Here is a 14402-nt window from a genome sequence, read left to right on the forward strand (position 1 = left end):
AGATAGGCCATAACCAACAGGTTACTGTGTATCTGGTGATGGTGTGTGATGTGAAGAACATTAAGAACAGGAAGAGGGACAAAGAAGGTCTAGGTTGTGTGTGTATGTGTAAGGGTTAGAGTAAACATGGTAAGGGTTATACTACCCATGCACTTTTGTAACTTGCATTTTGAAATTAAAAATACAACATGAACATTTTCTGTGTCAGTAGACATACTTCTAAATAAGCATTATTCTGAATGGCATACTCTACTGATATGAATGAATGAGTTTTATTTAACTGGTTGCCCAATATTATACAACAGTTTTTGCTTTTTTAAAAATTTGCTTTTTATGAGCCAGGCTATAAGAAATATTATTTCCTGAAGATAAGCTTTTTTGCACACTCTTAGGATAAATTCCTAATAGCAGAATTATTGGGTCAAAGAATAATCTTTTGTTAAGACTTTGGTTATGTGCCCAGTATGATTAAAAATATTATACGGCTACTTCGTAATTTGTTTTCCTTTCCTCTTCACTCTTCCCTCCACATTTTCAAAGTTTCAAATCCAAGCAAAGGATTTAAAGAACTTAAAGAACTTGGTACTGTGATAACATACTACTTTAGTGGTGAATTTTTTTGTTTCTGAAATCAGATTCATATTGTGGGTGGGAAAGCTAGTGCACTTATAATTGCATCATTGCACAAGCTAACAAAGTCCTATTTGTTGCTTACAAAGTTGGTATGAAACAAAGAGAAAAAAATGTTAAGCACAACAAGCCAGCAGCTTTGGAAATGCAAGAGGGTCAGTGCAAGTTTCAACATGTCATTTCATTTGCTTTTTTTTTTAAGGTCTGATGAAATTCTAAGAATATTGAACTGCATTACAAAAGAAGCATTCAGTCTTGGGAGAAGACCATTTTATTTTTTTTCAACTAGCCTTAGGATAGTTTTTTTATCATAATAAAATAAAATTTTTTATTTTAGATGAAAATTTCTAATTTACCATCACCTTCCACTGGTTTTCTTTCAGGTGACCATCTATGTAATACTAATGCTAACAATATTGGCGTACACCTACATAGCATCTACTCTGTGCCAAATACTGGATTACCTCATTTTAAAGCTAGATAGAGGGATTCTTTTCTTTTCTTTTCTTTTTTTGTATTAATTTTATTGGAGTACAGTTGATTCATAATGTTGTTAGTTGCAGGTGTAAAACATAGTGATTCAGTTATACATATACATATATTCATTCTTTTTCAGATTCTTTTCCCATATAGGTTATTATAAAATATTGAGTCATTCCCTGTGCTATACAGTAGGTCCTTGTTGGTTATCTATCTTATATATAGTGGAGTGTGTGTGTGTTAATCCCAAGCTCCTAATTTATCCCTCCCCGCCATGTTTCCCCTTTGGTAACCGTAAATTTGTTTTAGAAATCTCTGAGTCTGTTTCTGTTTTGTAAATAAGTTCATTTATATCATTTTTTATATTAGATTTCACATATGAGTGATGTCATATGATATTTTTCAGGGGGATTATTTTGCACAAGAGAAAGTGGAAACTTTAACACCAAGGTACTAGAGGGTTAGCAGCTCTAAACCCCGTTGTTTTTGGCTCATTTTGACATTCTCTGTGTATTGTATTTTTAATATAAAATTAGTGACAAGCTTGGAAACAGATTGAGAAGTTTCTCGTACCAGAGTTGCTGCTCAAAATGAAAAAAATGCAGCCAGGGGTGTAAGTCAGTCAGAGCCCTGCTTCATTGTCTTTGGGGATTGAGGCTTCTAGTGAGGTGAGGAGGTTTGAACTTTCACTGATCCTTGGGACTTGTTAATGTCATACCTCGTTAGAGCACTTACAGGCCAACCCTATTTAGGCAGTTACCGCAAAACCACAGAGTGAGTCCTAGACTTGCGATTACAGAGGGAAAATGCGCATCTTTTTGAAGACTGCAGCTACCTAGCACCTGCCTCAAATCAACAATAAATCTCTAACCATCTGTATGACAATGCAGTGGATTTGATGGGAGATACATGCATACTTCAGAACGTCAGCTTGCATCCTCCTTTTTTGAATTTAAAAGATAAATTACTTTAATTGATGTGTCGTCTAGCCAGTTTCTAGCACATAAATCACTTTCAAAGTAGAAAGCAGTTTCAGCCACAGAAAATAGATGGTATTTTCACTGCAAGTGTTTCCCCTTAAAGTCGTTGAAAGAGTCCCTTAGCAGATGTTTTCTGTGTTTGGATTGTTTTCCTGGGAAACCCATGAATGATGTTTGCACGTGACAGCGCAGTTCCCTAGGTCAGGAGCAAACTTATCTGATCTCATGTGTTGGAGACTGGACATCTTCTGTGTTGACTTTGCACAGTGGCAGCTATTTGGAAAGAAATCGTCTTTTTCTTAGTGGGATAAATTGAAGTTGTGGTCATGTCAGCAAGAAATTAACATCAAGCACAAGCAAAGCAAACTAGTTTCTCTGTATTAACATAGAACATTATATTCATTATGCCCATCAAAATATAGGAGGGCTAATTGAGACTGAAAAAATAAAGTCAACCCTCCTCTAAGGGTTTCCTGGCAAGGCAGCTCATCCCCTCTAAGCCTCTTGCCTTTCCTTCACTGTGGGCCTCTGGGCTGGCACATAACAGAATCTCGTGAAATTACATTAAATTAGAGAACACTCAGGTGGTATTAATAGCATGTCTTGACATTTTTTCATGGCTCAAGGAGCAATAACTGATTATCTACTGTAAGCCAGATCTGCTTTGTGCTGGATCAGTTCTTTCTATCTGTCTGTTAATCTTTCTATCCATCTGTTGACCGATCATTTGATGTATCAACCAATCAACTAAATGATCTGTTGATCTTCTTTCCTTCCTGCCCGCCTGCCCTCCCTCCCTCCCTTCCTGACCTCTCTTCTTCCAAACTAAAATCTAAACAAAGCTAGAATCAGGCAGTCTCCCGGCAGTTGAGCTCCGAATTCTAATCTTACCTTGGGTCCTGACTGATAAGATAACACCTGCTCTCTGTGACCTGAAACTTCCTCACCTATTGAATGAAGGGCTGAGATCAGTGCCTTCCAGTGCAGTTGGCAGTTTCGGGCATTTGTAGCTTCTGGATCTGCCTCTGTTTTGGTCCCGGCTTTACCACTTCCTGTCTGTGTGACCTTGGGCAATTTATTTAATCTTACTGTGCCTCAGTTTCCTCATCTGTGAAATTAGGATCCTAATTTTACTTACCAACTGTTTGGAAGATCAAATGAGGTGATCTGTGTAAATTGCTTAGAACAGTGTGTGGTGCATATTAAATGCTCAACAAATATTAACCTTGTTATCATTACTACCATTATCTCTCTTGTGTACCATAGATGCTCGACCTCCTTTCCTGTCTCCCAGTTTTCTTCTCCTGTCCATCTTCACAAAGCTCATCGTCTAGTATTGAGACAAGTGTAATTACCTGGCAGAAACAGAGGAAGAAGATGACCTGTAATTGGGTATTAGAGGATGAGAAGGGGTTTGCCAGGGAGAGAAGACAGGGGGCCATCGTGGGCAGAGGGAACTGTGTTAGGAGGTGGGAAAGAACTCAGCAGGCTTGGTGTATAGCGCTCAGTTGTGGCTGGCGTGGAGGATGCTTGTGAGGTGATGGAGGGAAATGTGATCCTGCATCAACATACAGAGGGACACACAGTCCCACCAGAGACACTGGCTCTCCACCACAGTGATTCCCCTCCATTGGGGGTGGGGCACCCGTGATTCCCCAAGGGGTGGGGTCTGAATCTTGGAGAGGCCGTGAGGGACTCATGTATGCATTATGAAACCCTCACCATTTTCCCCCTGGGGATACATGCTTCTCTTTTTCTTCACATTGATATAATTTAATCTCAGGGCTCACTTATCCATTGGCCAAACTTTGGAGGATAAGGAGCCCCAGTTTTTATACTACTGATTTAATAGCTAAGCAGCTCAGCATAGCACAGAGAGCCCCACGTTGGGTATTGTGAGGCTTCAGGCCTGGATTTGCTTCTAACCAGTGGTGGGACCTTAAAAGCCACTTTCCTTCTCTAGGTCATTTTTCTTTATCTGTGGGATAAGAGAAGTGGTTTGGGGGTTCTTATGCACCCCTTTGGCAGTTCGGTGAAGCCTCTAGGAACCCCTTCTCTAAATAACTTGTTAAATGCATCAAATAAAATACACAGAACTACAAAGGAAACCATTACATTGAAATAAAGATATAAAAATAGTAAATACATCTGTGGCATGATAATATATGTACATCTTATTAACACATTAAGTGGCATAATAGCTACTGTAATTTTGAATTATTGATGAACACAAATGATATTTTGTAATATCTGAAATAGTTCTAATGTGAGAAGAAAATATCTGGAATTTATATTGAAAACCAAGTCATAGGTGTTGTTAATACCAGTGTGGTTTGTGATTTATATTTATAATTAGAGGAAATGCCATACTTCAGTTAGAGTTGAGTGAAAATAATCATGTAATTATTTTTCCCATCCCAGTTTATGGAGCCTTGGGTTATATCTGTGGACCTGTTGGGTGGTCCATGGAACTCAGGTTAGTGATCCTTGGACTAGACGACTTCTAGGATATTTCCTTTGCTGATTCTTTGGCTATCAAATGATGTGATAATCTGCATAATACTCAATTTCCAAATAAGTGAAAAATGTTAAAATTCCCATATAATTGGTAAAGCTCACGTCATTGGTTATGAGAAAAACCAAAGTGCTCAGGGGACACAGGGGGAACTTTTATCTATGGTATTTTACCGGTGTCTGGTCCAAGAGTGCTAGTAGCCATTGTTCAAGGCCCTCGGTAACAACAACTAAAGAGATGTTGGTTGCGCAGTTGATCTCATTTACAATAGTTAGGTTCCATAAAGTCTCCATGAACGTTGACTTAGTGAATACTGAGCCATTGCTCTTAGTGGACTTGCGGGGATAGGTTCCCGTGAGCCTCTGGTCACATTTTGATCAGCTGATCAATATATAACTTTGTTTTAAAAAAAATCCTACTTAATATGTATTGTTGATTCATTGACATTGAATTCACGGCCCCCAGCACTAAAACTCATGCCTGAATGAAGCTTGTCTAACACGTGTATTTTCTCAGTAAGGCACATCACAGCCTTCTTGAGCTTAGGAGCACTAGACAGCACTTCAGCACGATGCTCGGGGGCCTTTTAAAGAGTGAAATCATCAACAAAAAGCAGAAAATTTCGAAAACTATGGCACTAAATAGACTGTAGAAAGAACACTTGTTTACGGTATGAGAGCTGAATCAAGAAGGTAGAGCAGAGCCTTGTTTGACCTCAGCTGGAATCGTGTGCATCAGTGGGTCAAATTTTTTGCCTCTCTGCACATGTCCACTAAGGACCACCAATGTGCTGCCTGTATTGATTTTGCAGTTACACATAAATTTTGGCGAGTAGGTGAATTTGCAATATTGGGAATTGACCATATATATAATATTTCTCTCTGGACCTGAGGTCTAGTTGTGACACTGCCACTCTTTGTGTCTGACCTTGGTTTAGTGGTTTCACTACTCTGGATCTCTGTTTTTTTATTCATAAAACAGGGATGTTGGGATAGATCAGTAGTAGTAGTAGTAGAATTTTTTTTTTTAATTGTAGAAGTAACTTTATTCACGTGAAAGCCCAAGGTATAAAGCAGTAGTCAGCTCCTTGCCTCCTCCACATCTCTTGTCCTCCACCATTTTTACCAAGAACGTGTGGAAAACTATTGGGCTAGATTTCCAAGGCCATTTTTCCATTGGGTTATATTTTATTCATTTGACAAGTACTGAGCTTGGCACAATTCTACGCGCTGTTCTTGCACCAAATTCACTAAAAATTGATTAGAACTATTTGAAAATGGCCTGCAAATACTTTTTATTTGTAATTCTTATTAAATAGGTTTTCTGCTAGTTCTACATCTTCTGACCTCTCTTAATAATGAATGGCCGAAATTAATCTTTCAAATTTGCTGTTGTTTCAAACTCATCAGATTCATTTAGGAGCTCTGTTCAGTCTTCACTAACCCTGGTATGGGCATTTTTCCTCTGTGAGATTAGAATCAGAAATGCCCTCCTCATTGGTCATATCTGAAGGTAGGTCATTTGGAAAACAGGGCCCCCACCCACAAGATAAACCCATTCCAGGGGACACCCAGTATCTTCCTGGGCATCCCTGCCACTTTGGGGGTTGTGTTTACTGCTCTACTAGAAGGTTGTCATGATGGAGATGCCTTTCCCCTCTGGAGCATGCGTTTTCATAATTCCTGTGTCCCAAAATAATAAAATAATGTAACAGTATGCATTAAAACAATCTTGAAGTGACCTTCTACTGGTTTAAAGCACATTATAATTTTTACGTATGGCAGTTGATGTGTGATTTGTCTTAGTCTTCAGTGAAAACTAAGTTTTGTACTTAGATTGTACCTAGTTCTTCAGAAGAGATTGATTCCTCTAAGAGGAAAATTGGGAAGAAGGGAATTGACAGTAGATTTGGATCAGTTTGTTTTAGTTCAGTGAGTGTATTATAAAAATGAAATCTTCAAATTCACCTGAAGACAAGTACTTAATCTTTAGTGAGGGAATCTTTCATCATAGGTATATCTGTCCTTTAGGGAAAAAAAATAGGATTTTCCTCTGAAATGCCTTTTTCACTATGAAATGATGAGATTGAATGGTTTCTATTTCTGTACTGAGAGCTGGCTTAAGGAAGGCACGAAGGTGTGGTAGCTTCAGTTTTAATTTGGTATGGATCATTTCATGTCTACAATCATTGGTTTTTAATAAATCTGTTGATGTTCAGAAGGTCTGGGCAAAAATGACGTGGTCTACAAGGAAACCCTGTTCCAACTGTGGAAGACTGATACCTTGGTGACCCCAGTGAACTCTGCCTCCCATCACTCAGGCCCTTGTGTATTCCCCTCCTCATTGACTTTAGACTTGACCTCACAACTTGCTTTGGTCAATGGGACATTAGCAAGCATGATGCAAGCAGAGGCTTGGTAAGCACTGGCACATTAGGGCTTGTCCTCTGGGAATGCTCCTTCTTGGAAGCCAGCCTTGGTGCTATAGAAAAGCTTAGGCTAGACTCTTAACTGATCGGCCATGTGGAGAGAGAGACCCTGAAGGATGAGAGGCCATCTTGAATGTTCCAGCCCCAGTCAAGCTTCTGACTGAATGCAGCCTATGGAGTGACCTCAGCTATACCACGTGGAATAGAACTGCTCAGCAGAGCCCAGCCAACCCAGTGAATTGTAAGAAATAATCAATTATTGCTGTTTTAAGTCACTAAGTTTTGCAGTGGTTAGTTACATAGCAATAGATAATGGAAATTATGCCCTACTTCAAAAAAGTGTGTGCAAAGGGACATTATTCTGCAAACATACCTTGTCCATTTGGTTTGTAGAAAACTGCATTTCATAATGCTGTGATGCTGTGATGTCTTTAGAAGTACAGTGAGCAAGGGTAGGCATGCATGTGCATGTATGTGTGTGTGTATGTATGTGTGTTTGTGTGTGTGTGTGCATGTGTGTGTGAGTTAGATATTGTGGGATCCTTTCTTCTACCATTGCAGCTGAGTGTTATGCATGCAATATTTTTATTTCCACGAAGGGTATACCTGAGGAAGTTACCTTGAAAAGTAATTGCTCTTTTATTCATTCAGGTTGTGGAAGATACTGAAAAGTATAAAGAAAAGAGCCATCACCCAGAATCCCACCACCCAGAGGCTAACTTTGGGAAGTTTTCATATTGTAACAACAGTTAACATAACAAAAGACTTTACTTGATTCTTCCTTGAAAGTCTATTGTATAAAGTAGGTCCACTGAGAGGGTGGACTCTCTGATATCCTTATAAAAGTGGTTATAAATGTGCACACAAATCTGCAGGTTCGCGTGTTGGATTTATAGTTTGTTATGTCCCCTCACTCCACTTCATTCTCCATACTGCTGTCAGACTGCTTTTCCTAAAAGGCAAATTTCTGACTTTGTTCTGCCTATGCAGTAGGTCCACACTGCCTCTAGGATGGTGGGTCTCAATTAGGGGTGATTTTGCTTCTGGGGAACATCTGGCAATGTCTGGAGACATTACTGACTGTATTGGGGGTGTTAGGTGTTGCTATTGTCTAGTGAGTAGAGGCCAGGGATGCTGCTAAACATCCCACAATCACAGGACAGGCCCCCACAATAAGGAATTATCCAGCCCAAAATGTCAGTAGTGTGGCCACTGGCTCTAGGGTAAGGCCAAAATAGTTGTGCCCTTTCTGACTTCACCACTGACCTCTGACCTTTTACCTCTTGTGCATTTTCCATATGCAGTACTAAATAGATTTATGCTTTCATATCTTCTCACCTTGTGACTCTTTCCCGCAGTCTGGAAAACCCTTTCCCCAGAGGTAATTTGTTCTTCGTGTATTTTAACACTATGCCTCTGCTCACTTCCATTTTTCTAACTACACTGAGTTGCAGTTACTTTTTGAAATCTGTTTTCCCTTCAAGCTGTGAATTTAAGGTGAGCTAGGACCAAACCACATGTCTAGTAAACATTTGGGTGAATGAATGAATGTTTGAATAAAACCAGTGAAAAAGAGGGTGGAGCTGCACATGTTGAGAACAGTACATGGCTCACCCTCAGCAAGTTTTCTTTGCCAGCGGGTGTGACTCCTTCCTGCAAAGGCACTGTTGTCACCAGTTCCCACTGCACATGATTTCAATGTCACTGCACTTCCCTGTGGGTCTTCCTCAGGCTTCTTTGCCCCATAAGCCCCATAACAGGCATCAGTATCTGATTTCAGGTGGCTTGAGGGAGTAGAGAGGTAACCTCAGGCATGTGAGGAGTGGGGAGATGAAGCTTTGTGCCCCAGATGCCCGCCTGTAAGAACCAGGGCAGGGAAGGTTTTGGAGAAGTGAAGGATTGATTCAAGCCCCTGTCTTTTGCCTTAAGTTACATCAACATTAACTCAGCATGATGTAGACCAGTTGTTCTCAAACTTGTGTGCCTGTCACTGTCACCTGTATAGCTTCAAAAAATACTGTCATTGGTTGTCCAGCCCCCCAGAGATGTTGATATAATTGGTTTTTGGTATATCCTAGGCTTCAGAATTTCTGAAAGTTTTCTAGGTAAATCTATTATCTTTGAGGATCACTGATGTAGACAATTAGGTAGATTATAGCTCTTCATGCTAATATTTCCAAAGTAATTTAATATTTTTCTTTTTGGTAATTTAATATTTCTTAACAATTTTATAATTTTTGTATAAACAATAAATTAGTATTTATAACTTTGTTTAAATTTATAATTGCTGTAAGATAATTTAATATCTAACTTTTTAGTAATTGACATTGTGTAACTTCATTTTCTTCTTTCCTCTTCCCTCTTGAAACTCCTCCTTTCCTCCTTTACCTTGAAACTCAGATGAAATATCATAGAGAAGCAGCTGACCATTCTTCGTGTTGGAGGAAATTGGAAGGAAACCATTTTTTAGATAGTCTGCCCACAAAGATGCAAAATTAGAACTTTCCTTTTGGTTTGTATCCTCCCTTTTCTATTTCCCATACCCACATACTCTGAATTCTTTGTGCCTAAGAGAAAAACTAGGAAGACCCCCTCCATCGGCCTAATAGTCCTTCTAAGAGGCTTACTGTACTCTCAGGTTCTGCATTTTATTACAGATGGTGCATTTGTTATGAATATGCTGGGTAAGAAAAAGAAGTGAAAGAGCCTTTTTTTTTTTTTTCAAGTTGGGTTATTTTTTGTTACTGAGTTATTTGAGTTCCTTATATATTTTATTTTCAAAAATTTTATTTATTTCATTTATTTATTTTTGGCTGCGTTGGGTGTTCGTTGCTGCTCCCGGGCTTTCTCTAATTGCGGTGAGCGGGGGCTACCCTTCGTTCTGGTGTGCAGGCTTCTCATTGCAGTGGCTTCTCTTGTTGCAGAGCACGGGCTCTAGGCACACGGGCTTCATTAGTTGTGGCACGTGGGCTCAGTAGTTGTGGCTCACTGACTCTAGAGTGCAGGCTCAGTAGTTGCAGCGCACAGGCTCAGTTGCTCTGCGGCATGTGGGATCTTCCTGGACCAGGGCTCGAACCTGTGTCCCTGCATTGGCAGGCGGATTCTTAACCACTGCACCAGCAGGGAAGTCCTGAAAGAGCCTTTGAATGCTGTCTTATCATCTTCCTGCCTCCATGTCCTCCTCTGCTCCCTTCTACCCTGCTTCCAGGCATTTTGTTTGCTTGTCATATGTTTCCAGATATTAGTGAGACAAGGTCTTGATCACCTGTCAGAACGGTGTTGCTCATGACCAGTGGTTGGACTGATTTTTGCCATTATCTTAAATATGAGAGCTAGAAACAACATTCATTCCATGGCACTGCATGCCCAGCACTGCATTTTTGTTTTTGTTTTTTCCCTTAATATTCAGTTTATGGAATTTGGGATCCGTGCCTTCTGCCACTAAGTAGGTAAGCACTGCTCTAGGGTGGCCACTCTGGGTAGAGGCAATAGCTTTCAAGAGAAGAATAGAATCATTCTGAGCTGCAGAATTTTAGGTCACTATATTCTGTTTCATTTCAGGAGGGAACGTTAGAGTAGGAAGAGTTTGTTGAGATAGTGTAACCCTATTATGCCTTTTTTTTTTTTCCATTTAATAAAACTAAAGCCGAGGGCCCTTCTTTAATTCACCAGTTGATCACTGTTTATGGAAGGCCCCTAGGTCCCCCTCTTCGAGGTGCTACTGGGTGTGGGGAATGAGGAAGTGAAATGATTTGCTCAGTGAGACAAAGTTTTGGCAGAATCACAACTACAAAGCCGGTCTCCATTTTCTTGAGGTGCTTACTTTATAAAAAATTTCCAGTCTTGACTTTTTATAGGTTTTTCCTATAATGGAGTCAGACAGTGGCCAATAGATGTTTATACAAGATTTATAAGTTTAAGAATAATTGACTATACGTATGCTGTCAAAGCTAGGAAATTTGACTTAAATTAATATCTAATGGCCATTTGGTTGATAGGTTCAGTTCTTAATTTCTAAAAGTTATTTTCTTATGTATGTATAACTGAATAACTTTGCTGTACATCAGAAACTAACACATTATAAATCAACGATACCTCAATAAAATAGATTTAAAAAAAAAGTTTTTTATGGTAATACAAAAGTGCTTTTTGCTTTTTCTGAATTACCTAAGTTTAAGAAAACACACCAAAGAGTGGAATTTTGTGTCAGTCCACTGTTGGGCTGTATGATTTATGTCCCTTTTACTGCTCAAAATTTTTAGCAAACTTTAAAGCTGGATGAGAAACTTAAAGGTCCTCTTATCTGAGTTCATTGGACAGATGAGGAAATCAAGGCCTGGGGGGGTTGTTATTTGCTAAGGTTCACAGAGCAAGTTCAAGGCCAAGTCGGAGACTTAGAAGTCACATTGTTTGACTTCAAGTTCAGTACATTTTTCCTTGGGCGCAGAGTAACCACAGGCAGGGCCAGTACCACACATGCACACGTGCCCACACTCTCACACATTCTTCATAAGTCTGTTTTCAGAGGCATGGGTTGTGGATTATCTTCTCCCAAAGCTGGCCCGAGATCAGGATTGGGGTGCAAATGGCTTACTTGTCAGACGGTCCCAGGAAGCCCCAGCAGGGGAGTGGGGATGTGAGATAAGGAAGGAAATGCAGCCAGTATAGGGTGTGTGGACCCCAGGTTGATCCCACTGGGGGCAGCGGAGTGCTGTCTGCAGAGCACTGTCTTTTGGACGCGGTGTACAATAGGCTTCACAGTAGTCTTCTGCAGGGGTGAGGAGCTGGGCTATTTGTTGGAGGTCTTACTTGTAGGCACTTGATGAAAAGCCCACCATCAGAGTCTTGGGTCCTAGAGTAAGGCCTCGTCGGTGTGTGTGGGAGCTGAGTGCCAAGGGGCTGTGGAGGGGTCACTTCTGCAGGCTCACAGGGAAATGGAAATGGGTGTAAGTGGAGGTTCCTACACACAGTGTGATTCCGACAAACGTCCCATGTTGGCTCTTTTCTGTTCTTACCATCTGCGTGCCTAGTGCCCTAGTAGGGGGTAGATGGGGCTGAGGAGTAGGTACTGCCTGTGATACCATCAGTGTTGGATAGTCTGTTTGCCCCTCCAGATCCGCACTCCACCGTCTGCATGTGCTCATGTCTGCAGATGGAGCGTTAGATGCTGCGTTGCTGGGCTTCCTTGCCCTCAGGCGTCTGGACGGATTCAGGCAGTGGGAGGCTATAGCAGAAGATTGGATGGAGGAGGAACACGAGGTCAGCCTCTATTCCCCCAGGTTTCTTCTTGCCACTGGGCTGATGGTTGTCTCCGTTGCCCTCCCGGAAGCCACAGAGTCTGTCGGGCGACCCCGCCTGTAGCCACAGCACTTTCACCGGGTTCCCGTGGCTCTGTCCTCTTGGCCCTCTGGCCTAGGGCTCTTCAGATTCCCTGGTTGTCTTCCTCAAGCCCCGCCCACAGCTGGTAAATAATCCCTTATTAAATGCCCTGAGCTGTCTCCTGTGTGTGTTCCATCTGTTTCCTGCTGGGACCTTGGCTGAGACACCATTTTGAAGAGTTTGCTCTCCAGACAGAACTGGATGAGATGAAACAGCTAGAGACGGTATGAAGATATAAGATAATGAAGTGTAAATTGTACTTGAGCCCTAAGGACACTCAGCATGTAGGATGCATTAACAAAAGAAGCGGTGCTTGTTAAAGAAGACTTTTTGGAGGGCTGCCTTACGTTGTAATTGGTGAACTTTTTTTTTTTTTTTTTTTTTTGGTCTCCTTTGTTTGAGTAGTGACTTGAAAATCAGAAGCTCTGCCTTATTATGACCATGTATGCAGTTAATTATAATGTATCTGACTCTATAAGATGGAATAATAGGTAATTCATAGAAACAGAAGGGTGAAGTGGATCTACCCATCTGGAAATTTCAGAGATTTCTCTCATGTATTTTTGTTGTTGTTGGAAGTCAGTTCTTTCTATAAAGTCCCTTGTGAAAACAAAACAGAATAAAAACAAACCAAAAAGAAGGGGCAGGGCAAATTAAAAAAAGAAAAAAAGAAAAAGGGAAAAGACAGGGACAAAGGACACAACGGGAGCCGACTCATTGCTCCTCCTCAGCGGCCTCCTTGGTCTCGTCCTCCGGCTCCTTGCCCTCCTTCACCTAAAGAGCTTCTTAGCTTCTCAGCTACTTTCTCGGCACTCTCATTTTTGCCAGATCCTTTCTTTTCTCTCTCTTCAGTCTCTTTCCTGCATTCTTCAAACTTCGTTTTGAATTTCTGTGCATTCTCGGCGTTAATGGCCAGCAGCTGCTGCTTGGGTCACTCGTCGGCGCAGTCGGCGTGGGTATTCCAGACCCAGGCGCTGTCGCTGCCCGCGTTCGGCCTCAGCTCCGCCATCGGCGTGATGTAGTGGTTGGCGCAGATCTTGAGAGTCTTGTCCCTGCGCCTGAGGAGGCGGATGGTCCCCTTCTCCTTGCGCTTCAGCACCTTGACGTCCCCGGTGCCCCTCTCCTTCCATCCCGGGAGGTCGTTCTCCGAAGCGAACCGAAACAGCTTGGCCCGCATTTTTAAAAGTTCCTCTTCATCTTTTTCCAGCGTTTTAAGTTCTCGCTCGGGGAGAGAAACTATTGGCTCAAACTGGGGGTCACGGTTGGACTCGTCGGCATTCTCGGCGGAGGTGTGGTGGTCCTCGTGGGTGTCCTTGGGGGCCGCCATAGGCGCGGCGGCGGCGGCTACTCGGCCGGCTCGGTCGTCGCGGGCTCCGCGGCCTCTCGGCGGCTGCTCGCAGCTCCTTCCTCCGCGTCTGGAGACGGTGCCTCCCGCCCGCCTGCTCTTCCCTCCGCCCCGCGACCCCTCGTGTATTTTAATGTTAGATAAGTAAGTCAGTTCCTCCTACTTCCTTCTATTTCTCATCCCTCTAATGGGTTATAATCCACTTTTTGGAAATTTTTTTTAAAAGCTGGTGTGAAAGGCATTTCAAGCAGCGTAGAGTAAGGCACTATAGCAACAGAAAGCACTCATTCTGTACGTGTTTACAGAGGGCCTCCTGTGATTCCGGCCCTTTGCTAAGCACCATGGAGTCAGTAATGAATAGTATTTGATCACTGCTTTCAAGGAAATCACAATGTAGTTGAGAAAATAGACGTTCAAACAAATAATTATGATAAATATTTTAAGTAGTATAGGCGTCTACAAAGTATTACGTGTACGTCAGTGAGGGTGTAGTTAAGCTTGGGAGTGTCAGATAATGCTTCATAGAACCAGTGACATTGAGTTGGGTCTTGAAGCATGAAAATGAGATTCCCAGGGAGAGAAGGGGAGATGGTATGGAAGAAGGTGTGGAATTTCCTCATGGGCTGGAGAATCAATGAGGCATAT

The 14402-nt window shown here is 41.7% G+C and overlaps 1 protein-coding gene and 1 pseudogene across 1 annotated transcript in view; one reads left to right on the forward strand and one right to left on the reverse strand.

Annotated features, from left to right (window-relative positions):
- PLCB4 (phospholipase C beta 4) overlaps window positions 1–14402 on the forward strand; it is a 423084-nt gene that overhangs the window by 61583 nt on the left and 347099 nt on the right. The gene's annotated exons all lie outside the window — the stretch shown is intronic.
- On the reverse strand, window positions 13127–13739 carry LOC137750276 (ran-specific GTPase-activating protein pseudogene; annotated as a pseudogene).

This window comes from Eschrichtius robustus, chromosome 16, assembly GCF_028021215.1.
Source record: "Eschrichtius robustus isolate mEscRob2 chromosome 16, mEscRob2.pri, whole genome shotgun sequence".
In the NCBI taxonomy this organism is placed as follows: Eukaryota; Metazoa; Chordata; class Mammalia; order Artiodactyla; family Eschrichtiidae; genus Eschrichtius; species Eschrichtius robustus.